The following is an 11,364-nucleotide window of genomic DNA, read 5'->3' as shown; positions in this document are numbered from 1 at the left end:
ATACATCATATATTTTGTTAAACGTTACGTTTTGTTTTGTGTTATTTATTTATTTACGTTTATCGTTTTCCGTTATAATTACGTTTACAAATTTCAATCGTTTTTTATCAAATATAACGTTATAATCATAACGTTATTATAACGTTTGCAAGCCCTGATTCTAATATAAAAAAAACATAGTAAAATGGATCCTACACTGATTATAAAACATGTCATGTTATGCGTTAGTAATATAAAGACTACGAGTGACATTATAATACTTTCTTAAACGTGTTCAGAATAAGGGGGAATTAACCCCTGAATAACAAAAATTAAAGTTATTTTGTTTTAGATGAACTTTATGTATATTATTTCTTGTTTTCTTTTAAACACTTTTTTCTAGGACTTATCTCTTATCACATAGTGTGACCGTAAGAAACAATATTTTGATTGGCAGCGAGCGCTGTATGATGGATTTAATTTAATCAAACTTCTACTTGAATACGATATTAATGACCATGACTAAGGGATTTTAATAACTAATTTCCATGTAACGAATTTGCACGATGGATACTCATTACTGAATGTTTATAATCGTTTTTGAGTAAAAAAGCATACACATTATACATAACCTATATGTGTATGTAACCAACACGTCATATGACAATACACTTTGAGGGGCAGGGATATCGTTGAAAATGGGGAACGTGGGAAACTGTTGACAACCACAAAGGTTATGTTCGGACACGGATTACGGGTCCATTATAAAAATATTATATTGATACAATTTTCCAAAGCATATCTACTTAAATGATTATATACCTATAGACTGCCATCCCACAGTCACATAGTCTATATAATAATGCAACAAAATGAGATAATGTAAATTTATTTGATAACCACGTCAAATCTGCAAAAGTATAAAAATTGTCCGGAAACAGTCTACTAATAAAGAAAAATTATTAAAATTAATTCCATAACGTATAACTGTCCATCAAAGTGAAAGTGAAACAATAAATTGACTCATGTGCAATGACGGTGCGTGCGGAACGCTATACATAATGTAGGTACACTTGGTGTATTTATTACAATTTTCATACCAACTCAACATTATTAAAGATACGAGAATACCTATATTTATGAGCAGGTCAGTTGGAATTTGATAGAACAAAATATTTAATAATGTTACTAAACCCATTAATCAACTTACAATGAACATGTTTCTACCGACTGTAACCATTACATAATTAAAATTTAGCTTCTATATTATTAAGCCTCCGGAATAAAGATAGTACAGTAACTTTTATTTATAGTACAAGTATTAAACAGAACAGTTTTCGATCATTTTGAGAGCATAATGGCATGTTGGCATGGCGCTTAAGATATAAATACAAAACCCAAACAATTATATTATAATACAATTTCATTATAACATTTTTGAACTATTTACTATAGAAAATTAACACATTTTAACAATTTAACAAAAATAATTATATGATGTATCAACCTCCTGTAAGCATAAGGCTTGTGTTATAGGTTGAGTGTTATAGAAGTGGAATATGAGTAAACTTAGATTGTATAATATAATTTCTAAAACAGCAGTTAAATACTAGCTAAATAAAAAACACAATAATACATAAAACATTATTGATTAAAAATACAAACATAAGAAAGATGTCTAGATCACATGAAATACATAAGATAAATGTGCTAGGTTTGTAAAGTAAATTAAAATACTTTTCTACTTTTTTGTAGAATTAGTTCTTAGATATTGTTGTCATTAATATTTAAGGAATTGAACGCTTTGGGTTCTAGATAATCCATAAAATTCTGGCCTATATTTTTTCGTATATTAGTAATATTTTTCATCGATGGAAGTTTTTTTTAAGATAAAAAAAATAGTAAATTTCTTGTATAACTGACATACAGGTAGAATACCAAGTAACGTTACAAACAAAGATTATATTATATACAACGTATTAAAACCAGTCTTAATTTAAAATATGCGAATATTTCATACTTCAAATTATTTGTAAAATTTAGTTTTTATTGCCGCTTTATAAAATAAATAGTATATAATGAATACTTTTACTTTTATCGAAAAAACAATCAATAATATACAATAGATATACACATATCTATATATTATATATATCATCATATCATATTTACACATCTCTGCAAAAAAACGAAAAAATAATATTCATTAATATTACTAGGTATATTAATAAATATTTTATACAAAATATTATAAATAATAAACAAATAAATAAATAGTTTGTATTCTATGTCCTGTTATTCTAATTATTACTTGAATATACAGCAACATGACGCTCAGACGCTGTGATGACGAGAGGTCAACAACTTGAGAGTGGATAAAAAAATATTGAACTACCTCCTATACACTTTAATGTTGAATTTGATACTACAAAATAAAAAATAAAATTTTGGAGCTACTTAACAAGATAAGGATCCTAATTTTATATATTTTCAAGTTTAATTTCAACTATACTATATTTTTATAATATAATACAATGTTATTGTATGCAATATTTAATATACCTATATCTAAGATGAAGAAAAAAATAACACAATATTCATGAACCAGTATGTAATATGTGACAATATATATTATTATTCTTCCACCCATAAGCCGAAACATGTTTTGCACGTGCAGGTTCAAGACGTCAACAAGAGTTTGAACAAATTATACGAGAATGAGACTAATTGAATTAAATGAATTATGGCCTTGTACTACAATTATTTATTTATTGGCTTCAAAAGATTAGTCCGTAAATTAGCCTCACCCATACACTAAAACGAAGAAGCCTTTGGAACTGTCAACAATAATTATATACTGGCATACTGCAATGGGGTGAATAAGTTGAAATGCTGAATACGTTTCCACGAGACTCGCCTAATGTGTAACGAGAATACTGAAGATACTTATATCTTTATTATAATATTAATAATTCTTAATATTTGCGGTATTCCTGGCTCTTATATTACATATCAAGTGTTCATAAAATATTATACTAAATGTATCACAAATCAACTGTCATGATTTCATCATTCATTTTCTAGTTTTATTTACTATTAAAGTTGCAGGCTAAGGTCAAAATAACGTTGAAAAGGATATAACTGTCAAAACCATTAAAATACGGAACTATCACTGCAAACTCGAGAATTAGCACGTTTAATAAATTAATTACGGTTAATTATTCGCCAAACATCGATCGTTCGTTTTGACGTATATTTAAATTTTCATATAAGATAGAAAAAAAACACTAAAACTCACTCAGGGTGAAAAACATAATATATTATACTCAACAAATTTCTCCAGCAATTGCGACAAAACCAGACGTAATACGTACTCCGCAACTAATTAATCGTTCGACTTTCATTTATGCAAAAAACGTAGTTCTTTAAAAAAAATTAAGTCTAACGGATTTCAATTGTTATCGAGATCTATGAATATCCTAAAGACCTCGTCTAGCTCACATTTCCATAACGCGTGAGTACACACGTAAAATCATTGAGCATTTACTCGGCTATTACAAATGAAATATAATATGAATAGTGAATACCTACGATTGTCTTCCAACATTTTTACTTATTAGTAATGATGTTTTTTTCATGCATAATATATTGTGATACTCACTATTACAATATTAGAGATTGAACTTTTAAATTAATAATATTAACCATGACGCATAGAAGTTACTCATTGCACATTATACTTTTATATACAAAATCAAGATGATTCACCAAGTATGCTCACAAAAGGTGGATTTCCTTCAATAACCTAGAATTTTAAATCTGATTTTTAGAAATTTAAAAATATAACTATAAATATCTATTTTAAATACAAGGAGGTTCTCTGAAAAACAGAAGTTTGTATCGCCACATGACCCTCCTCAAGTTGTAGTACAAAAAATTTCAAGGAATTTCAAATAAATCAATATTTAAGTAAATTTAAGAACACCAAAATATAAACTCATATTACTTTTTATTTAAGTATATACCGATTAGGGTAATTATACCTAAAAATTCATTTAAAAGTATTAAAATGCTGTTATATTATGGCATTATGCAGAAGTCTAGGAATATACTTCCAACTAATAAATAATAATAATATACAATTATTTATAACCAGATGTTCACTCTCTGAGATAACATACATTCGGTAGTCTTTACCATAATTGCCATAATTTGATATTTTTAGTTATTAGTTCAGCCAAGCATTATTCGTTTGCTTGGACTTGAAACCCATCATTTTACAGTTATGTGTTCCACCATATTCGTTCTGATTGTGAAATACCAAGTACCTACCGCAATTAAGTACTGTATGTCACGAAACCGACAAGGTCTCTGTTGTTTTAAATCGATCGTCAGTTTTTGGAAAACAAATCATATTTGTTCTGTTATTGTTTTATACTGTAAACTTTTTATTATTTTTGTCAAAAACAATTAAACACACAACATAACGATTAATTTATTTATAAACTAAAACGGTGAGAATAAAAAATATTGAATTTGAAAGACCACATTTTGATTTCTATAGTATTATATTTTATCAAATAATATTATTTCAGCGTCAAATAAATAACTCTATTGTTTAATGTTTTTATTCGAATACCAACTCTTTGTCTATTTATTTTACTATTCAGCGAATACATTTCATTTCGAATAATTTGGTACAAATTTTTATTTATCACAGCTGCACGATCTATAATATTATTATTTCGAGGCTAAAATGCTTCATCCGAAACAATTAATGATACAAATACTCCTAACATATGGTTAATTAAAAACTAACTTATAGTGCATGGATAATAAATATTTAAAACTAAAATCTGTCCTAAATAACCTATTTCTACCTTGAACAAATGATTATATTATACAGACTCTCTGATTTGGTTTAATGATAAGAAAACAGAACAAACGCCTTCACGCTCCGCCACAACAAATGTCCTTCGTGTCGTTCTTAATAATGAACGTACCTAATAGTGTGTGCATACAACTATAAGCTATAGTCTCAAACTCTTTATTCCTGACGTGAACTGTTTTACTATATTTAAGTTCTAAAATAAAAAATAAAAATGATAACTATAATCGCTTTTAAAAATAATCAATTTAATGATCATAACATAAATTACTACTCCTAATAATGTATATGTGCTCATATTTGTAGTTGAAAAATTATAAAATCTTTCCACGAACTACTAGGAAGGTGTTTTCAAACCATGTAATGTCATAGGCCACAGCCAAAGATATAGTTTTCACTCAAACCAAATACCTATACTTCACCTATACCTTTACTTTCAATAATCAGGTAATTTGTTGAACTGTCTAATAACTAATAAGCCAAACCATATTAATCATAATACAGCTAACATATCCTGTTACCTAATTATAATAATTTTTAAAGGTTGAAAACGTAATAAGGTATTATATTTTGATAAATTGTTTGTTATAAAACAGCTGTTAAACCTTAATTTGTACTACCTATAAATTCAAAATTATAGTACAAAAATAACTAGTAAAAAAATATTATTTTATCATATTTAAAAGTACGATATATACAGAATTTAATTTGAATAATACATTAACGAGTAATGACCATATTTTTTAAAAATAAACAATAAGTATAGGTAATTAAATATTTTACAAGCTACTCATTTATAGGTTATTAAATGTGTTCTTTATTCATACTTAAGGCAACAACGGAAATTAAAACAGTTTACAAAACACCTAACTAATTATTATATAATAATGTTGATCTAAGATCCAGATAAAAACCCACGATGGCACAATTAACCATTTTAAACGTCATTAAAATGTAAAAACATAATACGAACCTTATAATAAGTTTTATGAATAAGCACTAAAATAGTGTAATATGTAGGCACTTATAGGTATAATGTCAACAAACACAATTAGCTACACAATATTATACTATTTTAATATAGGTAGCTAAGAACAACTTCAACGACTGCGACCTGAACGGCTGAACCAGTACATGTCATAATAATATAATATACCATTTCGTTATCAATCACTGAATCACTTCTTGTTAAATAAAAACACCATATACCTATTCTGTAATGTTAATTATAACTTAAAATAATAATAACGTTATAAAGAATCATGTAAATCAGAAGGTCGTATAAGTAATGAAAGAATATTGATGAAAACAATATAATTATACATTTTTTTTTTACCTTATTCTACTCTTCTAAGAACAAAACACATAAATAATGATACAAATCATAAGGGTATACTACCAAATAATTTATATAAAAATGACAAATAGTCCATAAATATAAACGTAATAATAATATATGATATATGCCTATACTCTTTTTTAATTATTAGACCGTTACAACAGTTAAATTGTTCATAAGATTCCTCATAAAATATATACATGTTAACGTTTTCTCAGTGGCGGAACAACAAGATATCTACGTAACATGACGTCGGAGACATTACAGCAGAAACATTTTAAAAGACCGTTCCGTATCGAAAATCGTATTACGTGATACCAGTTGTAGTAAATAATATCTGATCTAAAAAGTATAAGCAATTACATTATAAGAATTTGTAGGTATACATAGTGCCATAAATCATAATTATATCAAACAAATCGTGTTTAAGTTGAAAATCAGAATTTTAAATAAAAATTAAAAATAAATACATTAAATATTGATTACTTACCTAAATAGTATAATGAAATATACTGCAATATATCATGCATAGGTATATATTTTTAATTTGATTAAAATATCCAGACAATTGGTTTGATATAAATTAAAAAACTTGTGTTTGTTTTATACATAGACAAGTTATTGTTGTAATTAATTAATTCGAAAATTAAAATAAAACATCATGTCTAATATATCTAAAATAAATTTTTAGTTTATACATTACATAATGCTATATCCTATATTATGTATAATAAATAATAATGTATAAATGTAGTTATATTAGTAGTTTCATTATTTGAGGAGTTCAAATAGTTCAATGAAGCATAATATCAAGGTCTTAACAAACTTGCCAATTTATTTCTAACCTTCTTTATACCTACTCTTCAAAATCATATAGTAGATATTATATGTTATACTTTATATCCACACACAATAAACTAGTCTATAATAATGATTTACTCTCTTCTAGAATTACAAAAGAATCAAATAATGAAATATTTATTATTACTATTAGTATCTTTTATCTGACGTATAAAATAGATTTAAAACAAATCTCCAAACAAAGCACATAAAAGTACCAGAATCGGCCGAATCAAGGTTAAAAAATGCAACAATGTTTAGGTATGCAACGTTTTAGTTAGTATTGTAAGTATCAACAATTTTTAAGTACATCATATTTTATAAATTACAGTACTATAATAAGGTATAGAATAGTATTTTATTTTAAAAAATGTACTAAGTAATAAATATAGGAAATAAGAAAATTCAATTTTATAATTAAGTTGATTTGCAACATATTGTACCTATAAAATAAATTAAGTATGTAATATTAAATTAGAAAACAACAAAATAATATCACTTTTCATCTTAAAAAATAAAATGTATTCATAATGATCTTAAATGCATTTTTAAAATAACAAGTATTTCTTATACAAGTTTCCTCCAATGCCAACTGATTGTATATATATATTATAATAGTTATTATTATGAACGTTTTTGGTGTATAGCAATTAGCAATTATTAAACTAATATATTGAATAATATAGCTTATAAATAAATAATTGAAAATTGTATGATATCTAATGAATTATTAACTGAAGTATGAGAGTATGGTAACAATTAATGCTATAGTGTTATATCCATTATACTATTATATCTATCTATATTAAATACATATAAATTATAAATAATCTAATACAATATTATATATTATGTTGTATTATAAAGATTTATGATTCACTGATAATCAACATAAATACATAATATAATATAACGGTTAGCTTGAGTCTGTATTCATGATAAGGCAATATATTCTAATTCTATAGTACTATAGTCTACACTCTATACTCTTTACATTGTTTCTACATAAACAAATTGCACGGCTATTCTCTAATATAGGGAAGTAGATTTCTTTTGAGATTCACTTCTGCATTGTCATGCAGTTTTTAATTCTATTCAATCTTTCTTTCTCTGTAGATTGTATGTTTTGTTTTTTAATGTATCAGTATACGTCAGTCACATAGTACAATTTTCCTGACAGTCAAATATACTTATCCGGCGGTTGTGACAATGCAACATTGTGAATACGCATACGTTTCTTTTACTTTTCGAAGTTAATCAACTATTTTAGAGAGTCTATTTGCTGCTTCACAGTTTCTGTTGTAATATACTTGTATCAGATTCCATAATCATGTTTCCGTTATTTCGTAAACATTTGATGGGTAGTACTTTCGGTTTACAACAATTAGGTAAAGTATACTACACATGTCCCTATAAATCTACGCATTTTACAAACTATGATATTAGAATGATATTTAAATATTTAATACAATATTTTAACATTTAAAAATGTTATCACTAATTTCCAACTTGATAATATACTTATATACGTGCATAGGTATATACCTAGAAACTCAAAAATTAATATACAAATAGGTACAATGGACAATGAGTGAATCGAATTCACTGTACGTATACTGTAGACATCTTCTACTTATAAACGTTTAATGTCATAACACGAAATCTGAGGAATTTGATATATTGGTGAACAATAGACAAAATCTTCAAATCAATCCTAACCTGAATACAAATTGCATCAAATTGTTAATCGTTGTGCACACAGCAGTCGTTCAAGTCACCAGATTAAAGTTTCCGGGACAACAACAACAGTTATATATATAGGTAACCTACGTCTAATCATTACATTAATCATTATCGTTACTCACAAGAATATTATTATAATAAACGCCGTCGTATACCTAACATGACGACCTCGACGGACTAATGAATAGGAAAACGCACATCGATTAATATTATTTCGTTCTGTACAGACTGTAGTTACCTATAAAAATATTCACAACTACTGGAATATATTTTTTTTTTCAACACGACGATTACAATATTACACGCATACTGGCATTGTCTAATCGAACCTAAGGTGATTAAAAAACTATCGGAATGACACGAAAATTTCGAATTTCTTAATGTGTTCGTCGTTAGCGCATTAATCTAAATACAGGACATTGGGAGCGGTGGATTGCGGCAAATATTGTCAGATACGACAGTGTTCTGACTCAGTTTTACACACGGACGATGGACAATAAATACAGAGACTCCGATCGAAACTTTCACATGGCGGCTGCAGGTACGATAATTATTGGCGGCGGTGGTTACGCGCTATTACATTATATACATACATATATATTATTATACTGTAGTGTATCGTCGTGACACAGAAATCGTAGCGACATATAACGAGGATAACAATGAATGATATCGGGACGTTGAGTTGCTGGGAATCGCAAGAAAGTGAATTTTCCGGCGTGGGATCCGAGCACCACCGCAGCCACCCTTTTTGGCGATATCGAATAGACATTGTTTTTGTGTATACAGACTGCTGTAGAGCTGCACACACGCATGTACAATAGAGTGTATGTCAAAATTAGCCAACCACTACGCCAATAGTTGGGATAATAACATTATATTTTATGTGTACAAGAGATCCCGCTCGAAATGCACGTCAACGGCGACGTACAATATTACATCAAGCAGGTTCCTACTAAAAGTGTGTTGAGCACTAACTACTAACTACAATAGTATTATGTCTGTTATTATTCATTAACTAGGTGTACGTTATGTTGCTTTATTTGCTATGCATTGCTACAGTAACGGTTATTGTATTACGATTGACGAGACATACCCATTATTATTGTTGCCGATGACCGTCTGAGCGGTCACAGATCGAACACACACACATACTGCAGTCCAGCATTACGTATCCCATGTAGATAGCTTGCCCTATATTTCACCTTGTCGAACGGGCGCGTACACCGTTCGCAGGCCGAGACGTCCCGATTATCCAACGAGGCGGAATCGTAACAGAAAATTCACGAAGTTAAACGAAAAAGAAAATATTAAAAATGAATGCGCTACCAGTTAGTAGGACTAGTCGATCGCGCGGCGACGACCACGAACGTGTTATCAGAAACGCGGTACACAGTATGCGCGACCATGACGGTCGTTTCTTCACTACTGAACCGCTTACCGCGCACGGACCGTCGACGGTGGTGGCGCGGCGGACCAAGCAGTCCTCCGGTTTCGCCGCCGCCGCCGCCGCCGCTGCCTCCTCCGACGGACAGGTCGTTGCCGCCACCGACTGATCGTCGAACGCGGCCGATCGTGGCCGATCGTCGTCGGTTTGTCACGCTTTCACGACGTGTCAACACACGCAGCTCACACACGCTGAATCGACGAGAATACGCGCTACGGTTGCGTCGCTCGCCGCGGGGACGGCGACAAAAATCCTTTGCACTCACTCCGACTCACTTCTCCCTCGCAATCCTCGCAATCGTATCTTGTTGTTTTCCACCATACATCTAAAAGAAAAAAAATACATATTAAGCGTTTTTAATATTGCTGGTTTCGCGTTGTCATTTGCGATTATGCCGTAATTTATTTTAAGTATAGGTATACTATTATAATAATAAATAACACACGATACAGTGCCGAAGACAGGAATTTAATATCGTTGGTGGAGGGGGTTCATCATAGTAAAAAATGTAAGTGTTATAAATAAATATACAAATACATTTTTATACTTTTTATGTTGTAAGTGGGGGGGTTATCCCCCGAAAACCCACCCATCCGTGTATACGACCCTGGCACACTACATAATGTTATTACCGTATAAGAACGTATTATAGCAAATGTTATTATAATATTATTGTTGAAATCCGGTACATATTATATACCGTACACCTATTATTATTATTATTATTTTGTTTTCATTGTCTGACCGAAAGGTGTGGACAAAAATGAAGAAAAAAATCGAAGAAAATGCGAATAATTAGTGTCGAAAAACACGTGAATTCAATCTATTTTGTTTTCCCGTGTTCTAACCGTGTATAATGCAATAGGTGTAATATTCAGACCCTCTTATATGTGATGTGTGGCACACGCGAAAACGACAGCGGAAGTAACTACACAACATAATGCTTATGGCCTATAGGTATAATAATACGGGCGATAATGTGTCAAAAACTGTATTTTCACTCAGGTTAATGTTTAAAAAAAAATAAATTAAAATACAAAGCATTAGTTTGACGCGTGGTACGGCACGTGCGGTGTGTCTATAGGTATGTGAAATAGAAAATATTATTATTTAAACGTCTACATCACA

The 11,364-nt window shown here is 29.4% G+C and overlaps 1 protein-coding gene across 1 annotated transcript in view; it reads right to left on the bottom strand.

Annotated features, from left to right (window-relative positions):
• Window positions 1-10,241, bottom strand: part of LOC111036490 (flocculation protein FLO11-like) — a 36,600-nt gene extending 26,359 nt beyond the window's left edge. Inside the window, exon 1 of the mRNA XM_022318515.1 lies at window positions 9,886-10,241. The gene's annotated coding sequence lies outside the window, so the exon portion shown is untranslated. The remainder of the gene's footprint in view (window positions 1-9,885) is intronic.
• Window positions 10,242-11,364: the final 1,123 nt, after the last annotated feature.

The sequence above is a fragment of the Myzus persicae genome, unplaced genomic scaffold (assembly GCF_001856785.1).
Source record: "Myzus persicae strain clone G006 unplaced genomic scaffold, MPER_G0061.0, whole genome shotgun sequence".
Taxonomy (NCBI): domain Eukaryota; kingdom Metazoa; phylum Arthropoda; class Insecta; order Hemiptera; family Aphididae; genus Myzus; species Myzus persicae.
The sequence above is the reverse complement of the archived record's forward strand: the minus strand, read 5'-3'. Positions and strand labels throughout refer to the sequence as shown.